The 14732-nt window shown below is 41.5% G+C and overlaps 1 protein-coding gene across 1 annotated transcript in view; it reads right to left on the reverse strand.

The window, feature by feature from the left end:
- socs5b (suppressor of cytokine signaling 5b) overlaps nt 1–14439 on the reverse strand; it is a 43524-nt gene extending 29085 nt beyond the window's left edge. Inside the window, exon 1 of the mRNA XM_046358903.1 lies at nt 13899–14439. The gene's annotated coding sequence lies outside the window, so the exon portion shown is untranslated. The remainder of the gene's footprint in view (nt 1–13898) is intronic.
- Nucleotides 14440–14732: the final 293 nt, after the last annotated feature.

Raw genomic sequence — 14732 nt, forward strand, 5'->3', positions numbered from 1 at the left:
AACACATCTTGACCACTAACGTCCATTCGATGTCACAAAGCTGTCCAATACTTTAAAAATATCCTCTCATGTTGTCCTGGTTTCCAGTGGTTTGCAGAAGAGGATGTCTTCCTTAATTAACCACACATAAAAGTAACAGACATATACCAGGAGCTGTGCCAGGCCCGCCACGTCTGTTGACTCATCCAGCTGTAATGCATATAATTCATTGGCTTGTATGCGAAGCAGTAATTATTTCAATTTCATCTCCTGCCATGTCACAGATTTGTCATGAAACCGTGCTGTTTAATGAAGGCCTTGTTTGTATAGATTCTTTGGTCTTTTCCCCCCAGCATTGTCCCAGCCATAGCCGGGGCAGCAGGAAGAATGAAGTCCTCCACAATAGTATGGGGCTTGCTTGTCCTAGCCAGGTTTTTTGATGTTTGTATTCATTTGGGATCTATCACATCCCACAACTGTCCAATACTATGTTTGGAATATTTATTTAATGCACAGAATAGGTCAACTTTTGTACTATGGGGGATAGTAGATTGACATAGGCTAGTGCTTTTGTAGTTCGTTAGGCCTACTCATCTTGTTGGCTGACAAAAAGCAAATGTGGACAGCTCTTCCAACATCTTCAATATGCACTTCGGAATTGGCTAATAAGGATGTGCGCAGTTGCGTCCCCCTTTACTTGTAGCTTGTGAGAAATATCCGATCACGTGACGAAGAGCCATGTGAGTGAGAGGTGCTTCAGCACACAACCAGAAGAAGGGAATTATAATTATTATATTCAGCCCAAAGGGCACAACAGCTACGGGCCTTTTTAAGGGCCATTAAGGCCACACAGGTGATGCAGCAGGGAAATTTGTGGCATTATCAAGTGTTTACAGCCTGCACAAAAAAAACAAAGCAGAAAGTGCCTTTCATGCCACTTTTTTCAAATCATCATTAGTCGCACCATGCCGCGTTAGAATGTATTAAAAATCTCAACATATAGCCCAACATTTGTATCACAACTAAAGTTACATAAATAACTCCAAATTAAACATATTACTGTAGTTGTACCTGTTTCTTTTAACTGCTCAACACAGAATAGCCGCATGTGCGAACTCCCTCAAATCGTTTGGAGAAAATATCCAGTGTATTTTATTCATGTTCAATTGTATTCTTCAAACTATAAAATAATGCCACGGAATTCCAAGCAAACCTTGTCTTCTAAATGAACTAGTGTAGCCCACAGCCATATGGCATAGCCAGATCAGGACCTAACATAAGGACAACTCAGAGTATGCTATTTTGTTCTTCTGAAATAGGAAACATGATATGAAGAAAATGTAGTCTGAGACCGGTCTATTGTGTAGGCTATATTACATGGATTTATTCAACTTTTAAAAATGGAACATCAGTGGCTTGTAGGCTGTACGTAGAAACCAGGAGATGCTAATTGTGTTTGTTGATGAACTGATTTGGCCTTGTTTTAGATTTGGCTAATAAAGAAATACTGGAGGCCATGACTGAATTTAAACATGAGTTGGTTTCGGGGTATGGTTTGATGTGGGTGTCTAGTGTGTTCGCAGGTTGGAAGAGTTACATGCTGACCAGACCAGACACTTTGCGAGCGTTGCAAAATAAATTTAGAAATCCATGTTATTCAATTATTGCACCCACACTGCTCGCACGCACCAACAAGTGTCTGCGTTGCCAAGGGCTAAAAGGGCATCCAACCCGGAAGCCAGCCGCACCAATGTGTCGGAGGCTACACCGTGCACTTGGTTAGCGCGCACAGCGCCCGGCCCGCCACAGGAGTCGCTGGTGCGCGATGAGACAAGGACATCCCTACCGACCAAGCCCTCCCTAACCAGGACGACGCAAGGCCAATTGTGCATCGCCCCACGGACCTCCCGGCCGGTTACATCAGAGCCTGGGCGCGAACTCAGGGACTCTGATGGCACAGCTGGCGCTGCAGTACAGCGCACTTAACCACTGCACCACCCGGGAGGCCCCTGTTTAATGCTTTTAGACCTGTCCCCAAATTAATGTCATTGGTTCAGAGATTATTTTGATATTTTAACCTGCGTGTCGTAATCACGTTTGGTGTAGGGGAACAAAATAAATGTATGCACGATGGCGCACACGCGCAGCCGGTTTGGGTTCCGTGTTAGCCAAATTATTTTTCAACAATTAGCTTCAGCCGGCTGGTGTGTGACCGTGGCAAAGATGGTTTGACTTTGGATAGCGTATCTCCGGGGCTAGTTTTCATGTTGCACACTTAACCTTTTTGGGATAGGGGGCAGCATTTTCACTTTTGGATGAATAGCGTGCCCAGAGTGAACTGCTTCCTACTCTGTCCCAGATGCTAATATATGCATATTAGTATTAGTAGTATTGGATATAAAACACTCTGAACTTTCTAAAACGGTTTGAATGACCTCTGTGAGTATAACAGAACTCATATGGCAGGTGAAAACCTGAGACAAATCCAACCAGGAAGTGGGACATCTGAGGTTTGTCGTTTTTCAAAGCTTGGCCTACCGAATACACATTGAGATATGGATGGGGTTGCACTTCCTAGGGGTTCCACTAGATGTCAACCATCTTTAGAAACTGGTTTGAGGATTCTACTATAAAGGAGGGGCTCATGAGACCTCTTTGAGTCAGTGGTCTGGCAGAGAGCCTTGGTCTCATTACTGGACTGAATAAGCTAACAACAAGTGGCTATTTGGACATAAATAATGGAACTTTATGGAACAAATCAGTCATTTATTGTCGAACTGGGATTCCTGGGAGTGCCTTCTGATGAAGATCATCAAAGGTAAGTGAATATTTATGGTGTTGTTTCTAACTTTGTTGATTCCAAAATGGCGGATATTCCTCTGGCTGTTTTGGGTTCTGAGCGCCGTTCTCAGATTATGCTTTTTCCATAAAGTTTTTTAAAAATCTGACACAGCGGTTGCATAGAAGTCTCTTTAATTCTGTGAATAACACTAGTATCTTTTATCAATGTTTATTATGAGTATTTCTGCAAAATCACCGGATGTTTTGGAATCAAAACATTACTGCACGTAAGGCGCCAATGTAAACTGAGATTTTTGGATATAAATATGCACATTATCGAACAAAACATACATCTATTGTGTAACATGATGTCATACGAGTGTCATCTGATGAAGATTATCAAAGGTTAGTGATTCATTTTTATCTCTAATTCTGCTTTTGTGACTATCTTTGGCTGGGAAAAATGGCTGTGTGTTTTTGGGGATTTGGTGGTGATCTAACAAATATGTTGTGTTTTCGCTGTAAAACATTTTTTAAATCGGACACGATGGGTAGATTAACTAGATGTTTACCTTTCATTTGCTGTATTGGACTTGTCAATGCAGAATGTTGTCGAGGGGTTCCGCTAGCTAGAAAGGTTAAGATTTAATTAAATTATTTCAATATTTGTCTATGAATTTCTACCATTCATAGTTGGTTTGAGGTTAAGTCATTCAAATGTGGAGCTATTGGAATTTTAACATATTGTCCCATGTGCAGTGTAACATACAGAGGGTCCCCAACCCTAGCCCCATAGGGATATCCCAAGGCACATTTACTACCGGCATTACGATTGGGTCACGTGCAGCTACACTCCAAATTGATGAGACAGCCTATAGGGAGCAGATCCGAGACTTAGAAGTGTGGTGCCAGGACAACAACAACCTCTCCCTCAACATCAGTAAGACAAAGGAGCTGATAGTGGACTAGAGGAAATGGAGTGCCGTGCGCGCCCCCATTCTCAGAGGGGCTGTAGTGGAGTGGCTTGAGAGCTTCAAGTTCCTCTGTGTCCACATCACTAAGGATCTATCATGGTCCAAACACATCCACACAGTAGTGAAGAGGGCATGACAATGCCTCTTCCCCCTCAGGAGGCTAAAAAGATTTGGCCTGAGCCCTCAGATCCTCAAAAGTTATACAGCTACATCAGAGAGAATCTTGACTGGCTGCATCACCTCTTGGTATGGCAACTACTTGGCATCCGACTGCAAGGCGCTACAGAGGGTAGTACAGTGCCTTGCAAAAGTATTCATCCCCCTTGGCGTTTTTCATATTTTGTTGATTTACAATCTGTAATTTAAATGGATTTTTATTTGGATTTAATGTAATGGACATACACAAAATAGTTCAAATTGGTGAAGTGAAATTCTAAAAAATAAAAAACGGAAAAGTGTTGCGTGCATATATATACACCCCCTTTGCTATGAAGCCCCTAAATAAGATCTGGTGCAACCAATTACCTTCAGAAGTCACATAGTTAAATAAAGTCCACCTCTGTGCAATCTAAGTGTCACATGATCTGTCACATGATCTCAGTACATACACACACACACACACACACCTGTTCTGAAAGGCCCCCAGAGTCTGCAACACCACTAAACAAGGGGCGGCACCATGAAGACCAAGGAGTTCTGCAAACAGGTCAGGGACAAAGTTGTGGAGAAGTACAGATCAAGGTTGGGTTATAAAAAATATCTGAAACTTCCACGGGGCACCATTAAATCCATTATTAAAAGAATGGAAAGAACCACAAGAAACGTGCCAAGAGAGGGCCACCCACCAAAACTCAGACCAGGCAAGGAGAGACCAAAGATAACCCTGAAGGAGCTGCAAAGCTCCACAGTGGAGATTGGAGTATCTGTCCATAGGACCACTACGCCGTACACTCCACAGAGCTGGGCTTTATGGAAGAGTGGCCACAAAAAAGCCATTGCTTAAAGAATTTGTTTTTGCTTTTGGCAATCAAGGAAAATGCTATGTCTGGCACAAACCCAACACCTCTCATCACCCCGAGAATACCATCCCATCCATGTTTTTCCATCGGCAGGGACTGGGAAACTGGTCAGAATTTAAGGAATAATGGATGGCGCTATATACAGGGAAATTCTTGAGGGAAACCTGTTTCAGTCTTGCAGAGATTTGAGACTGGGATGGAGATTCACCGTCCAGCAGGACAATGACCCTAAGCATACTGCTAAAGCAACACTCAAGTGGTGTAAGGGGAAACATTTAAATGTCTTGGAATGGCCTAGTCAAAGCCCAGACCTCAATCCGATTGAGAATATGTGGTATGACTTAAATATTGCTGTACACCAGCAGAACCCATCCAACTTGAAGGAGCTGGAGCAGTTTTGCCTTGAAGAATGGGCAAAAATCCTAGTGGCTAGATATGCCAAGCTTCTGAGACATACCCCAAGAGACTTGCAGCTGTAATTACTGCAAAAGCTGGCTCTACTAAGTATTGGTTTTGGGGGGGTGAATAGTTATTATGCACACTCAAGTTGTGTTTTTTGTCTTATTTATTGTTTGTTTCACAATAAAACATATTTAGCATCTTCAAAGTGGTAGGCATGTTGTGTAAATAAAATTATACAAACCCCTCCCATAAAAATATAATTTAATTCCAGGTTTTAAGGCAACAAAATAGGAAAAATGTGAAGGGGGTGAATACTTTTGCAAGCCACTGTACCTACGGCCCAGGACATCACTAGGGCCGAGCTCTCTGCTAGGGAAGGCCCCCCCAAAAACACTGTTCTCTCTGCTACTGCACGGCAAGCGCTACCAATGCACCAACTTTGTAACCAACAGGACCCTGAACAGCTTCTAACAACAAGCCATAGGCCTTCTAAACAGCTAATCAAATAGCTACCTAGAGTACCTATATTTACCTTTTTTTGCACACACATACCGACACCAAGGTTTCCGTTAGCCTGTAACAGCCAGATTATGGCCAATCAAAGAAATGAAAAGCCGATAAATAAAATTGGCACCGGCCAATTGTCCGGGAGGGGGAAAAAAGCAAGCTTCCCATTCACCATTCAAGTGCGTAGGCAACTAGGCAGGCTTCAGCACGTCACACACCACTTTGCAATGAGCTGGAGGACGTATGCATTTTGAAAAGATATGCTTCCTGGTTTGAAACGTGAACATTTTACTACATATTATGAGGCATGTATTACCTTGCTACAAAGTAGCCTAGCCAAAATCCAACCAAACATGCAGGCAATTATTTTATAAAGACTTCAGTATACCATTGAAACCAGTATCCTTTTCCCCTCATGTTCTATTAGTTTTCAAATCAACTTAATTTCATTGACCAGTAGCCAAAGGCACAATCTTAATTGTGCTAATTGTTGCATATTTGATCTCCCCTCTTCTAAAATTTCTAACAGATATGTTCATGTCTGTCACATGAAACCGCTCACAATGTTTATTTGCCACTTATTGATTTATGGAACGAACATTCGCACATAGCCTACTGCCTTGTGCGCATTGCTGCAATAAATGTGAACAAATAGTTTATCAACGCTTTGTATTTAACATTCGATTGCATGATCCTCATTGCTGTAATGTCTTTTGGATGTAGCCCAGGCCTATCGGTTGTATAAATCTGGGACCTATCATCCCACAACAGTCCCATAGTCTTTTTGGAAGTGGCTACTTCCTTCTCGCACAGAACGACAAACTGACCAATAGAATAGGTCAACTTTTCTACTATGGGGGACAGTAGATTAACATAGGTTAGTGATTTTGCTGTTCGTTACTCCTCTTGTTGGCTGAGGAAAAGTAAATGTGGACAGTTAACATAAGCACCATGAAAATTAACCTTTTTAATAAAGCATTCCATGCATCCTCACGTTTTCAGATTTACAGTGCATTTGGAAAGTACTCAGGCCCCTTTCCTTTTTCCACAAAAAAAATATTTCAATCGGTTTTAGAATAAGGCTGTAGAGTAACAGAATGTGGAAAAAGTGAAGGGATCTGAATACTTTCTGAATGCACTGTGTGTGTATATATACACAGTACCAGTCAAAGGTTTGGACAAACCTACTCACTCAAGGGTTTTTCTTCATTCTTACAATTTTCTACATGTTAGATTAATAGTGTAGACATAAACAATGCCTTCAACTAAATCATGTAGTAATCAAAAGTGTTAAACAAAATCAACATTTATTTTATATTTCAGATTCTTCAAAGTAGCCACCCTTTGGGATGATGACAGCTTTACACAATCTTGGCATTCTCTCAACCAGCTTCATGGGGTAGTCAACTGGAATGCATTTCAATTAACAGGTGTGCCTTGTTGAAAGTTAATTTGTGGTATTTCTTTCCTTCTTAATGCATTTTAGCCAAACAGTTGTGTTGTGACAAAATAGGGGTGGTATACAGAAGATAGCACTATTTGGTAAAAGACCAAATCCATATTATGGCAAAAACATGAAGGTCAGTCAATGCGAAAACTTAAGAACTTTGAAAGTTTCTTCAAGTGCAGTCGCAAAAACCATCAAGAGCTAAATTGAAACTGGCTCTCATGAGGATTGCCACCGGAAAGGAAGACCCAGAATTGCAGAGGATAAGTTCATTTGAGTTAACTGCACCTCAGATCACAGTCCAAATAAATGCTTTAGAGTACAAGTAACAGACACATCTCAACATCAACTGTTCAGAGGAGACTACCCTGAAATCAGGCCTTCATGGTCAAATTGTTGCAAATAAACCAATACTAAAAAAGGACTCTAATAAGAAGAGACTTGATTGGGCCAAGAAACACAAGCAATGGACATTAGACCAGTGTAACTGTCCTTTGCTGTGATTAGTCCAAATAATTGATATTTGGTTCTAAACGTCGTCCGTGTCTTTGTGAGACGCAGAGTAGGTGAACGGGTGATATCCGCTTTTGTGGTTCCCACTGAGAAGCATGAATGAGGAGGTGTGCTGGTGTTGTGCTGGTGACACTGTCAGTGATTTATTTAGAATTCAAAGCACACTTAACCAGCATGGCTACCACAGCATTCTGCAGCGATATGCCATCCCATCTGGTTTGCGCTTAGTGGGACTATCGTTTGTTTTTCAACGAGACAAATGATTTCTGTCTGTTTGGTTGAACCATTTCAGATTGTCAGTGATATGTACGCTGAACTTTTCACCTCCACTGCGGCCTTGTCAATGTGGATAGAGGCGTGCTCTGTCTGGTGAAGTCCACGATCAGCTCCTTCGTTTTTATGACATTGAGGGAGAGGAAGTCCAGGATCCAGTTGCACAGGGCGGGGTTCAGACCCGAGCTTGGAGGGTACTATGATGTTGAAGGCTGAGCTGTAGTCAATGAATAGTATTCTTACAAAGGTATTCCTCTTGCCCAGATGGGATAGGGCAGTATGCAGTGCGATGGCGATTTCAATGTTTGTGGATCTATTGATGCGGTATCCAAATTGAAGTACGTCTAGGGTGTCAGGTAAGGTGGCGGTGGTACGATCCTTAACTAGACTCTCAAAGCACTTTGTGATGACAAAAGTGAATGCTACGGGGCGATAGTCATTTAGTTCAGTTACCTTTTCTTTCTTGGGTACAGGAACAATGGTGGACAACTTGAAGCAAGTGGGGACAGCAGACTGGGATAGGGAGAGATTGAATATGTCTGTAAACACTCCAGCCAGCTGGTCTGTGCATGCTCTGAGGACACGGCTGCCTTGCAAGGGTGTCTTACTCATGTTGGCCACGGAGAACGAGAGCCCACTGTCCTCGGCACGGTGTTATCCTCAAAGCGGCGAAGGAGGTGTTTAGCTTGTCCGGAAGCAAGACGTCGGTGTCCACGATGTTGCTGGTTTTCCCTTTGTAATCCGTTATTGTCTGGTGTCCCTGCCACACTCCGGTTTCCAAGAATCGAGGCCAAAGACAGCATCGCTAAGGTAGGTCTAAAGTTCACTGTGCTACACCAAACAGTACCTATCCTGTAACTCCCAGTAATGGATACCAAAAACATATTTGGTTAAATCACATTATCTGATGTAACAATCTGTAGCTAAGAGAACTGATGTTAAGCAGATGATGGGAGAGGTTGCCTCGACGAAATTGCCATTCCAAAGAAACATACAGTAAATTCAGGGAATACTTGTAAAGCTGTGGGAGGAGTGTTGTAATAATTAAATTGCCATTCAGCACCTCATGAGTCATTTGCTTGAAATCCAGCATCATGTCTAATCCCTCAACAGGGATACAGTTCTGCTACAATGACACACCCAGGCAAAGGAATCAACTACAGGAAGAAACCCAGGCACTACACTGTTTTGTCTGTTGGACAAAGAACAAAAACAATTATATTCTATTGTACAGTTTGAACAACAGTTGAACCATGCCAGCATTACATCAATATTAGGATAGACTAGTTGAACATGCATACATGTGCACAGGCAAAAATATTACATGTACAACAATATCTAGCCTAATAGAAATATGGCATAACCCTCAAACTTTGCCCAGTGACCAGAGTGTATAAATGAGCCTAGGTAGGTAGGTAGACAGTATCTACCTACAGCCATGTCCATCAGGCATGCTTAGGCAAATATCTTTATAGTAAAACAAGCTTCAGTTTTAGAGATTTACAACAGTAAATTGTTGTATTATTGTTTCTCCTCACTGTTTGGTAGTAAATGTATGATATATGCAATACTTACATCTGTTTGTAATGCTATCTTACGTCACGCCTATCATTTTGTGGGATTGAAATGCTTCCAAGGTCATAACCAATGTCAACCCTCGTCAATCATGTTAAGTAGCTGGCTAGTAATATATTTTACAGTTGCTGATGTTACACGTTTGCTAACAAGTTACAAATGGGAGGCGTTGCGCATAACAAGTTAGCAGGTGCGTGGCTAACTAGCCAGTCAACTCCAGTCATGCACTGACGTTTGCTGGTAAACCTAGCTTTAGGTGGCTGGTTGTAACGTTATAGCTTGCTGTTTATGTAGCTAGCCATATCTACGACTTAAAGGAGAAGAGGTTTTACATATCGAGATACAAAAGATCTCCGATTGTAAAACCTCAATTTTTTTGTCATAGATATGGATACCGGTAGTTGTTAAGCAAGCTAACTTAGCTAGCTACCTACCTAGATAGCCAGCCAAGTTAGCAAATAATTGTATTTCCTCCCCACTGTAACACAGTAGTATATTAGCCAGCAATACACAACATGGATTTAAGTAGATAAACTAAAGTTTAATAACTAGATAAACTAAAGGGAAATTAACTGGGCATCGCATTTGTCATCTGCCTTCTTGGTGCTAGCATCGGCCGTAGAGGAGCTTCAAACAATTACAAAGAGTTGGATTTGAATCCTCTTTGCTACATTCCGGTTGAAACATGTATGGTTGAATGTCACCATGAAGCTAATAGAAGCTCCATCGTCAAATTCGAGTTGATGAGAGGAATTACTTGAAGCCATTACGTCTGGTCAGTTCTTTCAGTTTTGCCTAAAGGATTGTTGTTAGTTTCCTCCTCCTTTGTAAAAATATATATATATTTTTTAAAGTCTGCCTAGGGGGAGAGATGGGGGCCAGAGTACAAAGCACCGACCAACACAAGTTGTAGTCTTTCATAGACAGGAGAAATGTGAGACCTGCTTGTATAATTACTAATGAATCCACAAATAGGAACATCGCTGAATGACGTCCGATGGCAAACAAGGACAGACATATTTACATACACGTTTTTGTGTATATAAAAATGGGCAGAATATTGCACAATCCAGGTGTGGACTCTATTAAGAGACTTACCCAGAAAGACTCACAGCCGTAATCGCCGCCAAAGATTATTCTACTAAGTATTGACACAGGAGTGTGAATTTAAACAATGTTTTCACTTTGTCATTATGGGCTATTGTGTGTAGATGGGTAAGAAAAAAAATAATTTAATCAATTTTGAATTCAGGCTGTAACAAAACAATGTGGAATAAGTCGAGGGGTACGAATACTTTCTAAAGACACTGTATATGTACAGTACATAGCTACCCCTGCACATCGATTCGTACTGGTACTCCCTGTATATAGCCATGATATTTTCTACTCCCTATATAAAGTCATGTTTTTTTTACTCTTAATTCCCTGGGTCACTATTTTTTTGTTTGTTTTATCTTTAACTCTGCATTGTTAGAAAAGGACCCGTAAGTAAGCATTTCACTGTTAGTACACACCTGTTGTCTATGAAGCGTGTAACAAATATGTGTGTGCTGCCAGTTGTGGGCTGGATTGAAACAAACCTAACCTTCATTTAAGTTGTGATGCAGTCACGACCACAAGTATCACAAAACTCGTATGGACGAGATTGACTATGACCAAAATTATCCTATCCACTTAGTGGTCACTTAGTGTTCGCTGCTCTGGCTCCCCAATGGTGGAACAAACTCCCTCACGACGCCAGGACAGCGGAGTCAATCACCACCTTCCGGAGACACCTGAAACCCCACCTCTTTAAGGAATACCTAGGATAGGATAAAGTAATCCTTCTCACCCCCCCCCTTAAAATATTTAGATGCACTATTGTAAAGTGGTTGTTCCACTGGATGTCATAAGGTGAATGCACCAATTTGTAAGTCGCTCTGGATAAGAGCGTCTGCTAAATGACTTAAATGTAAATGTAATGTAATGGTCAATTTTGACAGTAGAATAAATATTTCTGACTCATATCGACGCAACCAAGGTGGGAAGTTAACTCAACACAGTGGCTGGTGGATGCCCAAATTTTACCAGCCCCCTCACAAAATAAAAACTGAGGATAAAGTGACAGAAAACACATGCACGCATTGTAATGTTAAAACAATAATATAAGCCATTTAGCAGATACTTTTATCCAAAGCGAGTTACAGTCATGCATGCATATAGTTTTGTGTATGGGTGGCTCCGGGAATCGGACCATACAGGACATTTATTGAATGGTTTTGAAATTGATTGAAAGTGATTTCAAAGAACAACACAGAACATGGACAGACAGTGAATATCAGAGTGTGTTCTATACCTGTTCCAGCAGGCAAGGTCTACATCTTTCTCTCTTGTTTGAACCTATGCTGTACCCCACCCCACTTTCACCACTGTAGCATTGAGATTCTCTCTTCCAGAGCTGACACAAACACATTTGGGGGGGAAAACTACTCCCAAATGCTCTGTGATGACCACCTGCCAATGTCTCTGGTAAGAATAGCCATTCTGACAGCCAATGCCAACATCTACCAGCATTTGGCTGGTAATTTCCCACCCTGGGTGCCACATAGGCTGTTTTCTAATTTGATTTTTAGTGGCAGCTGATCTTTAAAGATGTGATAATAAAATATGTTTTATTTAATTATCTTTAATTATCAGGACCACCTTGTCCTGAACACAGGCATCCCACAAGGTTGTGTCATGTCACCTCTCCTGTTCTCCATATGCACTAATGAAATGGCATGCAACAACAGTGACCTCATCAAATATGCGGACGACATGGCTCTGGTTGCTTGCTTGGAGGGCAAGTCTAGCTCAAGCTACTCCCAGTTAATTGACTGCCTTGTGAAGGGGATTGACAATAGCTTCCTTGACCTCAATGTCACCAAGACTAAAGAACTGTGGCTTGGAGGGTAAGCTGGGGAACAACGCAAGTCCCTCTTTTGAGCACGTCACCATGAATGGCTGGGACGTGGAACAAGTCACATTTGAAATACCCGGGGACAATTTAAGACCACAAACCTATCTTCCAGGAAAACAATTAACTCATTAACAAAAAGGCAAGTCAGTGTCTCTTCCTACTTAGGAAGCTAATAAGTTAATGCAAGCAAACACACACTGATCATGGTGTACACCTGATGGTGTTCTCATTTTCAACATCTCTTCCTGGTATTGGACTTTCTCAGTCAGGAACAGGAGTAAACTAGCACAATTTGTCAATCAGGCCAGCAAAAGTGGGCAGGAAAGAGCCACAACTCCAATAAGTGTACACAGAACATCACAAGGAAAGCCCTCCAGGTCTTCGACAACACCCACCCACTGCACACATCCTTCCAAATGTAGTGGCAATCCTAAATAAGACTAATGGACTGACATGTAAACGTTTAGTGTTTGTGTGTAATGTGTATGTTTAATGTCTGCTTTTAACCTTTTAATGTAAGCCAGATCTTCTAAGACACATTTCCATTCTGTGCAAACTTAACTGACAATCAAGTTCTCTTATCTTAAATAATATGCCTACATAGCCTTGGGATAGGCTAGCCCTACAATAAATCAGACGTTTCAGGTTACTGCAGGACAATGACAACGGTGGAAGACAAACTGGGACACAGATATGGACACAACTACAGTAGGCAACTTTCTTGGATTCATTATTGTGATATAAACATGAAGTGCAACACTTCATAATAGCATTAATTATGATATGGTGCTTGCACAGAACGACATCAGCTATAACGCTATTATAATGTGGACCATTCACTGCATTGGTGAGGTAGGCTATAGCGTAACAACCTAACGTTAGCCTAATTTACAAAATCACAATGGTTTCATATTTTCTAGGTTGTGAGATTAGTATTTGACATAGTAATATTTAGGCAATCATAAACTAATAGTTTAGCATTGCATGCGAGATAGATGAGATAAGGCCATTTAAACCGATGTAGGCCTATCATCGGTCAGACAGCACTGGTTAACTGTTTAACTATCTACAGTAGCTAGTTAGCTACTGCTATCACTGTACGTTGACAATAGTTGGCATTACATCATGACCTGACTGTAAGTAAGGATCTGTCTAATGCGATATGTTTTTGACATGATGTAGGAGTTGTGATAATATACGTCGGTAGATCAATGGTAACATTATTCAACAAAAAAAACTTCACCGACAGATCACCACCTTCCTCCAAAAAAATGGCTGCATTTCGCAAATAACGGTGTCAAGCTAACGTCAACTAGCTGGATGCTAACGTGAGCTTCAACATCGAGTTGGTCTGCTAGCTAATTAGCTAGCTAGGATGAACAAATATGTTACCAAATTACAGACAGACGTGTACAGTTATTTAGCGACATAAAGTAGCTAAATGACATGTATTCCGTAATTAATCATGGTTATTAATATTCTCAACTTACCCTTTTGTCTTTTATAAACACTACTCAACAGTTCTCTTTGTCTGCAAAAAAATGGCTATCAAGACAAGTCAGGCACATATCCCCCTTGAGTTCCACGGTGTCGAACGAAACACAAAAACGTACGCGGGCGCTTTTCAATGTCATTCTGAATGGACTTTCTAATACATAAGACAATGTCTATGTTAATGAAAAACTCTTAAAATGATACATAAAAGTCAGAAACCCTGTTCGGTCTCTTGGACGACACTTCGGCCGTGGTGGTCGTTCCTGTTCCTGACAGCCAATACGGTCGCTAAGCAAAGCCGAGAAAAGAAGGGGCGTTCAGTGTTGATTGCAGGCGGGTAGAGAATGGCAACATGGAACTCCAATGGGGGAAGCAGGACGAGAGCGAGCTGCTGATGGTGGATACTGCAGGGAAAGTCCATGCCTGTGGCCCAGCATGACAGGCACTGCATCTCGCCAATGACAGCGGAGTAGAAAATCAAGTAGTGGCCTGTTGGCATTTACTTGGAAACGTGGAGAGGCTGCTGTGAGCGCCGGGTGTCTCTGTTGATTCGTGTCAATTTGCTCGAGACAAACAGCAGGTTATATTAGAGGGGCCTGGGTCGAAGATGTTCCTCGTGATAATTTCAGCAGCTAATGAGAGACTGGGCTGCTCTCTGCCTTAAAGGTTATTAGGTTGGGATAGTTCCACCTGCCAAATCCTGAATTATTTAATTTACTTTGTACCAATGCATTCAACAATGGGCTATGCTATTTACCTTTGATTTTATTGATGTAGGCCTCTAGAAATTCTATATTCTTACATCCTATATTACTGGTGACTTTGGTTGA

Source organism: Oncorhynchus gorbuscha, linkage group LG08 (genome assembly GCF_021184085.1).
Source record: "Oncorhynchus gorbuscha isolate QuinsamMale2020 ecotype Even-year linkage group LG08, OgorEven_v1.0, whole genome shotgun sequence".
Lineage (NCBI taxonomy): Eukaryota > Metazoa > Chordata > Actinopteri > Salmoniformes > Salmonidae > Oncorhynchus > Oncorhynchus gorbuscha.